The following is a 16,636-nucleotide window of genomic DNA, read 5'->3' as shown; positions in this document are numbered from 1 at the left end:
ATGATGCACTGGGCCAGGGACAGACTAATTTGCATATAGCCAGGTTCTGAACTGGGATGGTGCAGTGAGCTAAAAACGGTGATGGATCAAGCCCTGATCTGTGGACTGGGTAGGAGTGTTCTGATTAACTCAGATACTCTGTCCATCACCACCCCCTTTTTTAATCGTTTTGGCCACCACAAGCGTGGAAGGGTATGCTCAGATGTGAGTCCCTTGCTCACTGCACCATCAGGATTCAAGCAAGCCGGGCCGAAGACGGCTGTAATGCCAGAAACCGGTCCCCGGAAGCTTGTTTCCTTTCCAGTAAAGAATTGGCTTGGTAGTTTGGTCTGCCCTGTTCCCATGATGCACTGGGCCAGGGACAGACTAATTTGCATATAGCCAGGTTCTGAACTGGGATGGTGCAGTGAGCTAAAAACGGTCATGGATCAAGCCCTGATCTGTTGACTGGGTAGGAGTGTTCTGATCAACTCAGATACTCTGTCCATCACCACCCCCTTTTTGAATCGTTTTGGCCACCACAAGCGTGGAAGGGTATGCTCAGATGTGAGTCCCTTGCTCACTGCACCATCAGGATTCAAGCAAGCCGGGCCGAAGACGGCTGTAATGCCAGAAACCGGTCCCCGGAAGCTTGTTTCCTTTCCAGTAAAGAATTGGCTTGGTAGTTTGGTCTGCCCTGTTCCCATGATGCACTGGGCCAGGGACAGACTAATTTGCATATAGCCAGGTTCTGAACTGGGATGGTGCAGTGAGCTAAAAACGGTGATGGATCAAGCCCTGATCTGTTGACTGGGTAGGAGTGTTCTGATTAACTCAGATACTCTGTCCATCACCACCCCCTTTTTGAATCGTTTTGGCCACCACAAGCGTGGAAGGGTATGCTCAGATGTGAGTCCCTTGCTCACTGCACCATCAGGATTCAAGCAAGCCGGGCCGAAGACGGCTGTAATGCCAGAAACCGGTCCCCGGAAGCTTGTTTCCTTTCCAGTAAAGAATTGGCTTGGTAGTTTGGTCTGCCCTGTTCCCATGATGCACTGGGCCAGGGACAGACTAATTTGCATATAGCCAGGTTCTGAACTGGGATGGTGCAGTGAGCTCAAAACGGTGATGGATCAAGCCCTGATCTGTTGACTGGGTAGGAGTGTTCTGATTAACTCAGATACTCTGTCCATCACCACCCCCTTTTTGAATCGTTTTGGCCACCACAAGCGTGGAAGGGTATGCTCAGATGTGAGTCCCTTTCTCACTGCACCTTCAGGATTCAAGCAAGCCGGGCCGAAGACGGCTGTAATGCCAGAATTAGGTCCCCGGAAGCTTGTTTCCTTTCCAGTAAAGAATTGGCTTGGTAGTTTGGTCTGCCCTGTTCCCATGATGCACTGGGCCAGGGACAGACTAATTTGCATATAGCCAGGTTCTGAACTGGGATGGTGCAGTGAGCTAAAAACGGTGATGGATCAAGCCCTGATCTGTTGACTGGGTAGGAGTGTTCTGATTAACTCAGATACTCTGTCCATCACCACCCCCTTTTTGAATCGTTCTGAGGACCGGTTTCTGGCATTACAGCCGTCTTCAGCCCGGCTTGCTTCAATCCAGTGGCAAAGTGAGCAAAGGACTCACGTCTGAGCATACCCTGCCACACTTATGACAGCCAAAGCGGTACAAAAGGGGGTGGTGATGGACGTAGCATCTGAACCAATCAAACACTCACACCCAGTCAAAAGATCTGGGTTTGATCCATCACCGTTCTTAAGCCCACTCTGCCACCAGACATGGCTATATGCAAATCAGTCTGACCCTGTGCCTCATGGGAACAGTCCAGCCCGAACTGCCAAGCCCTGCCTTCTCTGGACCGGAAACAAGCTTCCGAGGACCAGTTTCTGGCATTTCAGTCGTCCCTTGCTCACTTTGCCACTGGATTCAAGCATGCCGGGCTGAAGACGGCTGGAATGCCAGAAACCGGTCCTCGGAAGCTTGTTTCCGGTCCAGGGAAGGCATGGCTTGGCAGTTCGGGCTGGACTGTTCCCATGAGGCACAGGGTCAGACTGATTTGCATATAGCCATGTCTGAACTGGGGTGGCAGAGTGGGATAAAGAACGGTGATGTATCAAACCCAGATCTTTTGACGGGGTGTGAGTGTTTGATTGGTTCAGATGCTCCGTCCATCACCACCCCCTTTTGTGCCACTTTGGCCGCCATAAGTGTGGCAGGGTATGCTCAGACGCGAGTCCCTTGCTCACTTTGCCACTGGATTCAAGCAAGCCGGGCTGAAGACGGCTGGAATGCCAGAAACTGGTCCTCGGAAGCTTGTTTCCGGTCCAGGGAAGGCATGGCTTGGCAGTTCGGGCTGGACTGTTCCCATGAGGCACAGGGTCAAACTGATTTGCATATAGCCATGTCTGAACTGGGGTGGCAGAGTGGGCTAAAGAACGGTGATGGATCAAACCCAGATCTTTTGACTGGGTGTGAGTGTTTGATTGGTTCAGATGCTCCGTCCATCACCACCCCCTTTTGTACCGCTTTAGGATAGCCCTGTCATGTATACTCCATTTTACATACAATATCCCATCCACACGACTATAACGATTCTAAACAGGTGACCCTTTACCTAATAGCTTGCTCCTGTCTCTTCCACACCAGGCTCTCAATCTTCTATCTGAATCCCTGTACCTGGCATATATAAACATGTCCCCAATCATGGCAGATTTATTCTGTATAAGGGTCAACACTTTTTGTCATCCTTGGCCAACAGCCAGCTGTGTATGATCGCACTTGCTTAGAAAAGCATTGGTGATTGTTTTCAAAACATTTATGATTGTTTTCTAAACATCCATGGTTGTTTTAAAAAACATATTGATTCTATAAAAAAACCCTGGAGTGACCACTTTAGTATAAAAGACCCTCATTCCCCCCTACAAAGTGGGGGAGAATTCCTTTCCAAGCTGAGACGGGGTCCTGCATGCCGAATCTTCGACACACAGCGGCCTGACATCCCTTGCGGGATGTCATCCTTGATGCAGAGACGAGGTCCTTCATTCTGAGTCATCAGGTGAGGGGCTAGTTCTTCCCTAGGGGTTTCTTGGCTACAGATACACATATTCGTAATCAATCAAGAATGGATCATTTGACCTGAGTAACCAGGGTTTGCAATAGTTGTCCAAGTTGTCAATAAAAAACGTTTCTTCTTAGTTGGAGTAACCAAACGTACTCAAATCGCAAGGCGGTATATCTTGGTTCTCCGCCTTATATTAAAAACGTGACAGCATCATCATTGGGTTTTGTTTTTGTTGTATGCTTCCTCCATCCGAAGGAGAACCACTGGTTATTGCAGTAGTGATCAACGAGATGGTGAGTGGCGACCAGTGCTGTAGTGATTGTAAAATAAAGTGGTGGAGTTTTAAAAAATCTTGATTACCTAGGTTCAAGAAATTTTATTAGTCAAGTGATCCATTCTTGATTGATTACGAATACTTTGCTAGGAAGCTGAATGGGTCACAATCCCTTCCTTCTCCCCCCTCCTGATTTCAAATAATACAGATACACATAGCAATATGCCTATACACCTACACATCTAGGATAGACTAGGTATATTTTAGCAAATTACTTAGGGCGCACATGTTAGGAATATGAAAGTGCTACTCTTTTTATCTGAACTGTTTCAGTTCATCTTATTAGCACTATGGTAGAAATGTATCTACTAGTCACCATATTGGTACTAGCAATCTCTTTTGTATGCTTCTGGCTCCTGATTGTCACTGCACATATGTTTTACACCAGTCTGTCGCTGGACCAATACATTCTTATTAAAAAGTTCTAATAGTCATCCTGTGTATTTTCTGAGAGAAAGCAAGCATGAGTGTCTGAGCAAAACGTACTGTACTGTTTTCCACGATCCCTGAGGAATCAGGGTTGTCATGTTCAGTGGTTGCCAGAGACTACTTGCTCCACTGTAGAATGCAGGGGGTGGTAGTGGCACTGTAGAGCTAGGTGGTCTAATTGCTGACAGATCCTGTGGGATGTCTGGAAGTGGGTGGGACATCAAGCCCTCAGTTCAGGTCATCGAAAATGCGCAGGTCCTAAGGGACTCTTAGGAACCACACAACAGATCCCGTCTAGCGTAGCGCCTTTAGTGTGAGTTGGAGGAGTGCAGGCTTGGCCAGGGTTTGGTCAGATAAAAAGTATTTAATGGTCTTGACCTGAATATCAGTAAGATTGTTCCAATGAAGGTTTAGGTACTTTCGCGCAAGTGTATAAAAAACTAAAAATGCAGTTAAATGTGCTCAGGCCCGCTTTAAAACATACCCTACTATCGAAGAATGCATGGAGTTAGAATAGTAATTACACACTTTGTTACAGTCATTGGCCTGTCCTCCTAATAATAAATATGTTATGTTGTGTGTGTGTGTTCGAGCATGCATATGCATGTTCTGATTCTGTGTAAGCATGAGATACAGAAGAAGGGATGGGAAAAAGAAAACAGGATTTGATTAAGTATTTAGACAGCAGTGGGTAGCAGACAAGAAGTTTGTATTTACATCTCATAATTAAGCTTTGAGGAAGAGTTAAATAAAGTAATCTGTCCAGGATTAGGCATTTTTTATTCAACTGCTAAAGGTGGGATTAGAAACCAAGTCTCCCTCTGCCAAGGCTAGAAATGTAACAGCTAGCTCACATTTTTCCCCTTCCTGTTGTACAGAGTGATCACGTTAGTAGAGCAATTTCACGGGTAGACGACCTGTCCTTTTCTCACTAACTGCTACTGTCAGACATTTGAAGACATGTAGTGCAATTGTTTCTATCCACTGGGATTATAGGTCTGTCAGGACTACTGGTGGACAAGGTGGTGGTTGAGGGACACTCACAGCTACAGATGAATTTCCTCTGGACAAAGAGGGATGTAAAGTTAAGGACGAAGAATGTTACATTGGTTACAAATACCGACTTTCTCCTGAGTGTGTTAGCAGTGGAGGTGCAGTCGGCCACTGGCAGCACAAGTTTTGGGTGCACCAGACCATCCCCATCTGCTCTTACCTGTGGCCGTGGGCTGTGAACTCTGGGACCATCACCACCCCCGCTCTTACCTACCGCCGCAGTGACCATCACCACCTCCCCCCCTCTCTAACCAATGACCGACCACCACAGGTAGCAAAACGTCTAGTTACGCCAATGTGAGTTAGTGTTCCATTATTATTTGACATGAAACTGAAACTGCATCTTATAGATTAAATCAGATTTCGCCCCCCCTGCCCTCCAAGGTCCCCGGTAAGTTAGAGTATTTGGTAACATCAGCGTTTGGTACTGTCATTGCTCCTCTCTGTTCTGGAGAACTATTGATTGCAAATATGGGCAAGTCTCACAACTGGCTCTGTCGTGGTGGAAGTGGTAGACGAACAATGCTTTGTCAAAGAGCAGTGGCACAATAAGGCTGCATTGGATCCTAATTAGGGTGACCAGGCGTCCCGAATTTGCCCAGACAGTCCCGGTTTTGCCCCAGATGTTCCAGCAAATTTCAAGAAATTAAGCTCATGTCCCGACTTTTAGAAAGGGTCGGCTGAAAACGATGGGAGGTATCTTTTTATGTTTTGCAAAGCAGGGCTAGTTATCAGCTGTTATAAGAAAGCAATTTAATTAGCAGTCATGCTACTTGCTTTAAAAATGTCATTTTATGTATGTTCTTACTACCTCTTCTGTAATTCTCTGCTAAAGAGCACTATCATTCTGTGCTCTGGTTAAAGTAAGTTGTAGTCCTTCTTCTATTTTTGAGAAATGTCCCGGTTTTTAGCTTTAAAATTCTGGTCACCCTACCCCCCAATGCAAGTATAGGTGGATATACCTGCACTATTTTTTGATGCTTAACAGTCATAATTCTAATGAGAATTGGGAATTTGGCATGTATTTCAAATAAGTGGTTGCCAGTAAGAACAGCTCATCAGATATACTCTAAAGTATGAACTGCACACAACACACCAGCTCCAATGTAATGTCCATCCAATTTCTAAGCCACACAATGAATGTTGCTATGGCAGAGAGTTTTGGCTGCTGCACACATACAGTTTCACAGTTTTTGCCACACATTCCCTACCGGAACCAAGCCATCCATCGGAGAAAACTCCGTGATCAGCATAGATATAAGCAACATTGAAATCATGAATGATACGCATATTTCAACAATTGGAGTTTATTTGAGATTACGTTTGCTTAATTAAAATTAAACACAACCCTAACTGCCAGCAAGAATAACCATTGGTAAATCCAATAGGTGTTTCTTTGCCACTGCATTTTTTTCTAAATGGCCGCTGCATATGTGAATGCATTTGAGTCAGCCATCTTGGAATGTTTTACGAAAGCAATAAAAAAGCATTCAAAGACGGCTAACTCTCATTAAGAGAAAATGATTGTGACAGGAAATCCCTCCTGCTCCTTCCACAGAATTGAGCCAGGTACTGTTTGGATTTATTTGGAGTTATACAGACAGCATCGAGCTCCTTTTTGTTTGTTTTTTTATTTTAAAAAAAGTATTCTTTTTATTGGATTTTCACAGCATCTTACAAGCATTCTGCCACTATAATCGGCACTAACCAAAACAATAAGAACAAACTATTAGAGGTACATGTTATGATCAGACGTTACATTACATGCAATCTTATGGTCAAGCAATTTACACAGTGTCCTTCTGGGTCTGCAGTAATAAATAGTCTCTTAGCAGCGACCAGATGTCTTTAGGTCTGGATGACACAGGCAATTCCTCGGCATACAGTTTTAACTGTTCGCAGCAGTACACTAGGTCTTTAAGCCACTCATCAACTTTGGGGGTCAATTTGCTTTCCCAAGTAAACATAATGCGCCGTTTGGCGAGCAGCAGAGCCACCCTAAAAAACCTGCCCTGAGCGGCCTCCAACTAGGGGACATAGCCAAGGAGTCACTCTAAAGGCGTACATTGTAAAGTGATTCCTGTCATGGTATGTATGTGTGCAATCACACCTTCCCAATATTTATACACAAGGTCACACTGCCATGCCAGGTGGATAAAACCGCCATGTGGAAGGCCACAATGCTTGCATTGATCTGAGTCCCTAAGGCCCATTTTATACAATTTTAACCGGGCTATGATACATTTGATGTATAAATTTAAAATGTATGATACGTAGATTGCCATTAGGGGTAAGGCGGCCCGTGAGAATGCAAATGTGTTCCCATTCCTGTGGGAGGATCTGGGGAGTCAATATAGAGTTCCAGCGCTCTAGACTGTTGTCTGACCCACGCACCGCCTCCCCCTGCACCTTCTTATAAAGTTTGGTGATCAATTTCTTCTTAGTTGGAGTAACCAATAGCAATTGAAGCGACTGGAGAATAGGGGGCTCCGCAAGAAAGTCAGGGTAGTGGTCTTTGAGTGCACGTTTTAAGCAATAGAGGGAGTATTGAAACAGTAAGGTGGGATTCGGAATGTAATCTGTATCAGCCTCTGAAAGATAACTACCCCCAGGAAATAGATCACTCATGTGTGCAATGCCAGCCTCCTTCAGAGCTCTCATGGGCCCTGTTCATGGGCCCGCTAGAGGCAAAGCAGGTGCATAGAGTGGGAGCTTCTGAGCGCACTTGCCAATTGCCTACCAGGCTGCAATAGTCATATCAATAGTATTGATCTCGAGTTTAGGCGTGTGTCTGTTAGTGTATGTGAGGATACTAGCAAACAGAACAGGGTATGCGTCCCCGTCCTTCACCGCAATGTGTGGGATAAAATCATGTGTCCGGAAGCAGTAATACGCAAATTGGGCTTGGGCGCAGAGATAATATATATAAAAATCAGGAGCAGCAAATACCCCTTTATCATAAGCAAGGGTTAGTGTACGCCAGCTGATTCTGGGCTGTTTGTCACCCCAAACCATCCTCAAAAGTTGGGTTTGTACCGTTTTAAAAAACTGGTTCTGAGTTTAATCTGGATATTACAAAAAAGATACAAAAACCTAGGGAGAATTACCATCTTAATCACGGCGATGCGGTCAGCCAAAGACAATGGGAGATGTAGCTACCTGTCCACTTTTTGCACTAGACTATTATAGGCCATGCCATAGTTCTCCTTAATGACAATGTCGGGATCACGGTGTATCCAGATACCTAGATACTCTACCGGGTCTGTGGACCAAACCAAAGGGTATTCCAGCTGGGGTGGAGACGTAGCTAATGTCACGGGAATGATGACCGATTTTTCCCAGTTTATCTTTAGTCCAGAGAATAGGCCGAATCGAATATATTCACGGATGACTGGAGATAAGTGGTGCTGAGAATCTTATGAATAGTACCATATCATACACATACATGGAGACCCAACCGGTCGATGATTAAAATTCAAAGCAGCGTCCCTATGTCGTTGGTGAATTTTGCAAGCCAATGGCTACAAAATGAGGGTAAAAAGAAGAGGGGACAGGGGGCATCCCTGTCTAGTGCCCCTTTCAATATTGAAAGGCTCCGACGTAAGGCTACCCACTTTCAACCTCGCCGAGGCGTCTGTATATAAAACCTGTATCCACCTCATCAAAACCGGGGGGAATCCCATTCTATGCACTATATGTAACATGTACCTCCATTCTATAGAGTTAAACGCTTTGGCTGCATCGAGAAGAACCGCAGCCGCGGTTAATTCCGGATTAAGAACATGAAACATAAAAAAAATAGTACGCAAATTATGGGAGGTAGAACACTCGGGGAAAACCTGCATTGATCTGGGAGCACAAGGAGGGTCATCAGCAGTTGAATTTTCGTAGCTCGTATCTTTGCTAAAATTTTAGCGTCCAGATTAATTAAGGATAGGGGAGATACGATTCACAGGACATGGGTGGTTTATCTTTTTTAAGAAGAGTGATAATCAGGGCTTGTCTGAGGGAGGGGAGAAAGATCCTGGAATTGTGAGCCTCCGCGTACATTTCCAAAAGGTGGGGTACAAGGTGATCGGCGTATGCCTTATAAAATTCTGCTGTTAGGCCATCTAGCACGGGGGCCTTATTATTAGGGAGAGAGAGAATAGCGTCCTTCACATCACCAGGGGGCACCAGGAGGTGGCCGCATCGCCAGAGACCTATGAGCCCGTTCTATAGCGAACATACTGGAAAGGTTGTCAGTGCCACAGATGTCCTGCAATAGTGTCTTAATGTAGTCTTCCAGTTGCCCCACATTTGTTGATTCCGGCAGGCCCAAAAGGCGCACATTATTGTGCCGCAATCACGCTTCAATGTCCTTGTTCTTTGCCTGTATAACAGCCAATAGTTTTCCCATATTTGAGGTTTTGGCGGTCACCTGTTGCAAGCCGTCCTCAGCGTCTGAAATTCGCTGCTCTGCCTCTCCGATCCTCGCCACGTGCTTATCCAGCTTGGAAGAGAAGTGATCCATGCGACCATTAAGGGCCTCTATCTTCCCATCTATGGCCTGTAAACTGGTTTGGATGGCCGCCAACGATTTTTCCAGTGCAGAGGGGACCGGAGTCGCAGAATCTAACTCTGAGTCTGAAACAGCGGTTTGAGAGGAGTTACTGCCCTTTCAAAGTTCGACGGTAAGCCTGGGCTGGTTTTTCTCTGGTTTGCCCATCTTGGTTATAACGTACAAAAAAAACGCAGGAACCACAGCAGCACCACTGGTGAACACAAGTGCAGAGGAGCCACCCACCAGTTCAGAAGCAAGGAGCTGGCATCCGTGGTGTGCAGGCTACGTTGCGCACACTACTTTTTAGCAATGGATCCAGAGCACTCCAGCTAGCACAGGTAAGAGGGCAGGAGATAAAGTAGAGATGCGTGTGGAAGGAGAGTTGATCCCTGATGGATAGGTCGGGCCAGCGTGTCACCCAGCCCGCCTACCTCAGACAGTGTGATGTAGCAGACTGCTCCAATGTCTCCGCAGTCCAGGTCTTCCTGCTCAAAGGTCCCCCAGTCACAGCATCGACAATCCACAAGCGGCGATATTCACAGAGAGAACCCCGGTAAGCCACGGCAGGGAGCACTCCAGACACCAAGCAAATCCTGGCCTCATATACTCCACATCAGCTAAAGCGGTAAATGCAGCGAGCAATAGCAGTCCCGCACAGTATAACCTTGTATTTAGTGGCAGTTACGGCGTTCACCCAGCCTCTAATCAGGAACTGAATTGAGACGCAGCAGTCACCGCCGCCGGCCCCGTTCTCTCAGTGGCCCACCTTTCAAAGCGACGCCGGGCCCTCGCGTAGTAGGAGGTGCCGAGACCCTGAGGCTCCCATGTCCGTTCGTCCCACAGCACACCAGCGCTCACCTCTGGGATCGGACCCCCTCCGTAAGTTAGGCGTCACAAGGCTCAGTTTAATGACAGCAGGCACTCCGGGTCAAAGATCGCCCCAGGGAACCAACCCGGTCTCAGCTGAACATTCTGCTATCTTAGGAGGATACCCCCACCAACAGCATTCCGGCCGCCATCTTAGCCGCGGGCAAGGCGTTCAGCAAGCGCACCACGAGCCCCACAGATGAGTATTCCACTAGTCGACTCTCCACGGCAAGCCCCCTGCAGCAGCGATCTCCTGCGCCCTAAGTGTACCGGTGGATAGCACAGGGAGAGCAGGTTAATGTCAGGATAATTACGACAGCCGGCAGAGCTACACTACTGTGCGGCCATCTTGCCGTGCGCCAAGCCACGCCCCAGCATCTAGCTCCATCTTGGGGTACTGACAAAACGCTAAGAAAATATCCAGCTTTTGGCTCCCAGCTAGGGCACAGACACACAGCTCTGTCGTCTCACAATGCGAGAGGAATTACTGTGTGTCTGTGCTTCAGCAAGGAGCCAGCCAGTGTTTGGGTTTTTTCTTAGACTTTTTAAAATCTTAGAAAACTGGAAATTCAGATTTCTTATTCCTGTATCTTTTTTTACTTTAAAGCTACTTCAAACTGTGGAGGAAACAGGTGTGTAACCAATGAGAGGCACAGAAAGTTAGACATTTCTGAAAGGAAAAACAAAAGTGTTAATTCAGCAAGTGCTAAAATCTTGCAGATTACTCTGGATTTCATAAAAGAAAGTCATCAACTAAATAAAAACAATAGGTGAATACAAGCAGGGTAAAATGGGTAACATGCCTTCCATCTATTACGTTCTACAAATAAAAAGTCATAAAAATAGTGTACCATTAAGTCCTTCAGTTTCTTCTTGCTGCAATGAAGTATAATAGCTTAATCAAAAGTCCACGAAACCCAAAGCCACAATTGACCCATGATTCATAATGTTTTCTCTGTGTATATCAACCAATCATCCTTTTACAATGAAGCATCTGAGACATAGAAATTACTGGCAAATGAAAACTATGTATTTTTCCAATGTACCCAAGAATCTGATCTTAAGAACTGCAGTGATTTTTACCATTCAAAATTAGGGATTAACCATAATGGCAGTTGATTCTGAGAAAGCTTGATTCTGAGAAGTGTTTGGGGGGATACTAACTTACAATAAGCAGCCAAAAATATCTGAAAATTCAATAGATAATTGAAAACATCCCATCAGCCTACTGTTTCATGTCTTTCGATTAAACCCACACCCTACAATTGTCAGTGCTGGTGAGTGTGATCTTCACAGTTTCAAGTTTCTGCCCTACTCCTGTCATGTACAATTGGCCCACCCTCACATATAGGTTATAATTGTTATTAAAAGAAGTCTAAGAATGGAGCTTTCTGTCAGAAAATTGAAGAAATTGTGAGTTTTTTTGCCCACACTTTGATATTTGTGGGACATTCTTGGCAATAGCATATGATGGGATTCACACAAATCATATCACCCTAGATTCCCTTTGGTATTTAGTTTTCAGAAACGTGAAGGTATAGTCAGTTTTCTTCAGTGCCCCACAACCCGGGCCCAAAACTACTGTAATCTCAATTGGAAGCACATGCACAAACATTTCATGGTTTCTAGTGTATGGATCTTTTTTAAGATTGACTGATAACCCACACATCCCTGATACCCCGACACTCAGGAGACCTCGTTGAGTACAAATGTGGGTCAAGCTTTGACAGGGATATGTTTCAGTTGTGAAAAGACTGAAGGGAATTACCATGTTTTAGGGTAAAGAAAAATCTGAAAATCTGACAAATGACATGTTCAGTGAGTTGTCTCGGGTGGCCAATTAGAGAGGGAGGCGAGACTCCTAGTGGTTCAGTGATAGAAATATTAAAATGTGTAGATGTTGAAACTATATAGTTGTGGTTTGTTTCCATAAAGCCCACAGGTGACACCGAAAATCTAAGGACTGGTACGCTAACACAGCATTTCGCTTTGAGCTGCTTTTAAACATTCCTGAATGCACTACACCCAGTTTAATGAATGTGAGCACCTCGAACATATAGAAAACTCACACATGTCAGGAACCCCTGGACGTTCAAGTGGAAGACAGATGTGTTTCAAGCCTTAGCAGGAATATTTTACTACGAGCGAGAAACAGGAAAGAATGACAAAGTTTAGGGGAAAAAAGGCAAAAAATGAAGACATCTTATGTTCGGTGTGTTCCCTTGGCCTAAAAGTAAGGGCGAGGGAGGTCGGGTGCCCAAACAAATGAAAATATAGTATGTGTAAATGTTGAAAATATATGGTTGTGATATGTTTTCATAAGGCCAGTGGGTGATATCTGCAACCAAAATACATGTATGCTAAACCAGTATTTTGCTTCCAATTTCTTTCCAAAATGTCCTGAATACCCTTCCCCCAGATGATCACCCGTGGGCAGTGGCGTCACCCCACTGCTTTTAAGCAGTGCAAATAAAGGAAACATAAAATGACAATAACTGTGAGTTATCATCATGTTATTTTTCCATGCTGTTTTGCCGTGGGGCTGCTCTGCTGCCAGATCAGAGCAGGAGAGGAGTGGTTTGCCCACTCCTAAGTGCACAGAACTGTTTGGCCGGCCCTCTGGGACATGCCAAACAGTCATGCGCACTTTCCCTGTTTTCCACGTCGGCTGCATTACAGCCTGTGTGGAGAACATGCCCAGGAGCCCAATCCCTGTCTGAGCGTCTAACCACGGCGCTCAGACCAATCATAAGGCTGCATTGCAGCGCTGTGATTGATCAGGGGAGCCTGGCTATGCTTCCTGTTCCTGGAGTCCAATGGAGGAGAGCAGGAGCAGAGACGCGGGACTCAGCGGCAAGCAGGGCCAGACTGGGAACCGAAATCGGCCCTGGCAAACTGCTCGGCCAGCCCCCCTTGGAGGGAGAGAGGGTGCTGCCGAGCTGTTTGTGAGGGCCGGTTTCGGCTGATTTTGTTACAGGGGCCGATATTCCTGACGCCCTGTAACAAAAAAAGCCCCCCTAGGGGCCCAAAACCGGCTCCCACCCTGGCGGCCCACCGGGAAAACACCCGGTGCCCGCTATGGCCAGCCCGGCCCTGGTGGCAAGGTGTTTTTTTTTTTGTTTTTTTTTTACATTGCGCCCTACCACCCTCCCCCTTGCACCCGCCCCGTCCTGTCACCTGCAAGCCATTGTGGCCACCACTGCCCGTGAGCAGCCTGAACACATAAAACTTCACATGCCTGATACTTCCGTGCTAAGGAGATCCACTGCACCAGAAATGTGAGTCAAACCTTGGCAGGGATTTGTATCTGCGTGAAGGAGATAACAGTTTAGGAAAAAGATTTTGAAACCCTGGTAAAAGTGATGTTCAGTGCATTCTCTCAGCCAGCCAGCTAGCGAGGGCAGGGGAGGTCCTACTTTCGCCACTAGATTCCTTAGGTTGTACAGAGTAAGAGAATGTATTGTTTTTATACTCACCATATAATCCTGTGATTGATATCCGTCATTAATCGAACTTTGCAGCGTAAGCAATGATTCTGTCACAATTCATTGTTCTGAGTTAATATTATATATTATTTTATTGTACAGAACCCATTCCATAAGTAGATCCAAATATATTTGGCATTGTCAAACTTCAAACATTCTAGGCAACATTTCCAGGTTAGTGTTCCTGGATCTAGGCTTGTTCATTTGTAAAATGCACCAATATATTGATCAAATTTGTATTAAAAAAAACAAAAAATCTCCACATTTTTCATTATATCATCAGTCCGCAATGTAAAATTGATGCAAGTTTGCACAAAAACATAGCCTTGAATGTGCCCCAAAACACAGTCTGCTTTCGATGGACAAAGAGATCAAAGCGTTACCTGTCTTTGAACAAACTAACATTGATTTTTTTTATACAAGCTCTGGTACAGAGACTAATAGCTAAAGAAAAAACACAAAAATGAAAAAAGCGAAGTGACTTAACCTTCATTCGTTGTTGCCTACATGTGATGGCAAACACAACCCACTGTAAACACATACTTACACACATTCTAACTTTAGAGAAATTACGTATGAGCCCTTTGAAGAGTCTCTGGTTTTCGGGTTCCTATACAGTTCACTTCCAAATTCAGAGTTGATGCAGACAAACCACTCCCTAAGTGTCAAGTAGGGTTTGCTTGGACTCAGAGGGTTTGGTCCATACCGCAGAGTGTTTACTTAAAAGTCCAGTGGATACCCCCAACCGGAAATAGCAAGGTTGGACAAAGTTGATTTTTTTTCTGGGACTCTCTATGCCCCAAGATGATCTTGGCGTTTAGTTAATGGATGGGAGGGGAAAATAAGCATTGGGAAACCTGGGGGCCGTTGTTATTGTGGGCTTCATTACTCTACCCTGGTTATTTGGATCTTCACATTACAATATCTTGGCATGAGTCTCTTAAGAACAAAATATTTAATTGTCCCAGGGATAGAGTATACTCACTATAGGCCACCTGAAAGATATTGGCTGAGGGCTTGGCTACCAGGGACACTTCACAGCCTGCTACACAGTGAAACATTGGTCACCGTTGAAAATTAGCTGATCTTTGAGTTGCTAGAGCCTAGGGGTTCTTGTTTTTTTTTTTTAAACAAATTTTTATTGAGTTTTGGTCAAACATCTTACAACCATGCATCATAACCGGATCTTCAGCGCCATAGCCCCTGCTAGGACAAAATCAACATTAGCCCGCACCCTCTATACCTTAACGATTCTCCCTCCCCCCTCCCCCTCTACCCCCATCCCCCATTGTCAGTGTGCCCCCTACCGTCTGTCCCATAAGTGGCATAAACCTTTGTGCAATAGCGCCCAACTCCTTCCAAAACACTCACAGTCGCAGCCCTCAGCTGGTTGATGATCCAGAAAATGTGCAAAATACAGCATGGTACCTTAGCAGTCTGTCGTTCCCTTTCAACAAGAGTGCGTAAACCCTCACATGCACCAGGGTGCGTGGGCCTAACTGGCTGTGCCTCCCGTGTGTACCCCGGCAGTTCCCGCCCCAATCTCCATCGTCTGACTCGCCGGCGCATCCATTTCGTCTCCCCCAATAGCTTTCATCGTTGATTGAAGGTCCGCCACCAGCGCACCCCATGCCATGGCCGCATTTAGCGCTTTGTCATTAGAAGTGCGTCTGGCTAGCTGTAATCTAAGAGTCCCTTCACTATGCGCCCATTGTTGGAAACTCCCCCGCCACCTCAGGAAGCTGGGGCCCCTCTGGACTTCCAGTGCATTGTGAGCTCTCTCTTGGCCATAATCAACCCAAGGTACAACGAAGGCACACTGAGTGTGCTCCTCCAAAGACCTGCTGAATTTTAACCGGCGTCAAATAAGCCCTGTGTAACGTGAAGTATTGGACCAGCTGACACCGGACATTGCACGTGCCCTTCCAGGCCCGTCGCACGAGCTGAGGCCAGGTCGCCTCCGGTATCTGCCGGCCGAGGTCTCCCTCCCAGCGCTCCTGCAACCTATCTAGGGGCGGCGGTCCAACCAATGCCAATCTCCTGTACAGGCAGGTGATAGCCTTGAAAGTGCCAGCGGCCATCGTGATGTATTGGCAGCCCAATGACGTGGGGGGTTCTGCCAGACCCAACTTCCAGTGTTTCTGGATTCCGGATACCAAAGCCGCATGTAGCAAAAAGTCACCCCTCGGCAAATCAAAGGTGTCTTGCAGGTCGCCTCCTTCCTCCCGCGATCTGAGCAGGGTGTTCAAAGCTACATGTCTCCTGCCGGGGCCCCAGATGAACCCTATCACCATCGACCGCAGCATCCTAAAGAAGGAAATCGGAATCCACACCGGCAGGGTGCAAAAAATAAAGCAGTCGCGGGAGGGCCACTATCTTCAACAGCGCTATTTGTCCGGCCACTGACAGTGGAAGGGTACGCCAAAACCCCATACTGCCTCTAATGCCCCTCAACGCTCTGCCCACATTCCCCTCGTATAGGAGCGAGTGGGTGTGGTAAATATGGACACCAAGGTACGGTAAGCACTCCGATTCCCAGCGCAGTCCCTCCAGCTCTGTGGGCTGGGCGCAGTGCAGCTTCAACGGGAATAAACAGGTCTTGGACCAGTTAACACACAGCCCTGACAATTCGCCAAACTCCCGGAGGAGGGCCCGTGCACCTCGCACCGAAGCCTCCATGACGGACAGGTATAGTAAGAGGTCGTTGGCATACAGGGAGATATAATGCGGATCGCCGCGCAGCAGCACCCCCCCATAATACCGCCCCTGCCGGGCTCGCGCTGCAAGAGGCTCGATCGCCAACGCAAAGAGGAGCGGGGACAAGGAGCAACCCTGTCGGGTGCCTCTTTCCACCGAGCATGCCGCCGATATTG

At 46.5% G+C, this 16,636-nt stretch overlaps 1 protein-coding gene across 1 annotated transcript in view; it reads left to right on the top strand.

Moving 5' to 3' along the window:
* Nucleotides 1-16,636, top strand: part of LOC144791167 (pyroglutamylated RF-amide peptide receptor-like) — a 1,198,913-nt gene that overhangs the window by 549,404 nt on the left and 632,873 nt on the right. The window lies entirely within an intron of this gene.

Source organism: Lissotriton helveticus, chromosome 11, assembly GCF_964261635.1.
Source record: "Lissotriton helveticus chromosome 11, aLisHel1.1, whole genome shotgun sequence".
In the NCBI taxonomy this organism is placed as follows: domain Eukaryota; kingdom Metazoa; phylum Chordata; class Amphibia; order Caudata; family Salamandridae; genus Lissotriton; species Lissotriton helveticus.
This window is presented reverse-complemented; position numbering and strand designations above follow the sequence as displayed.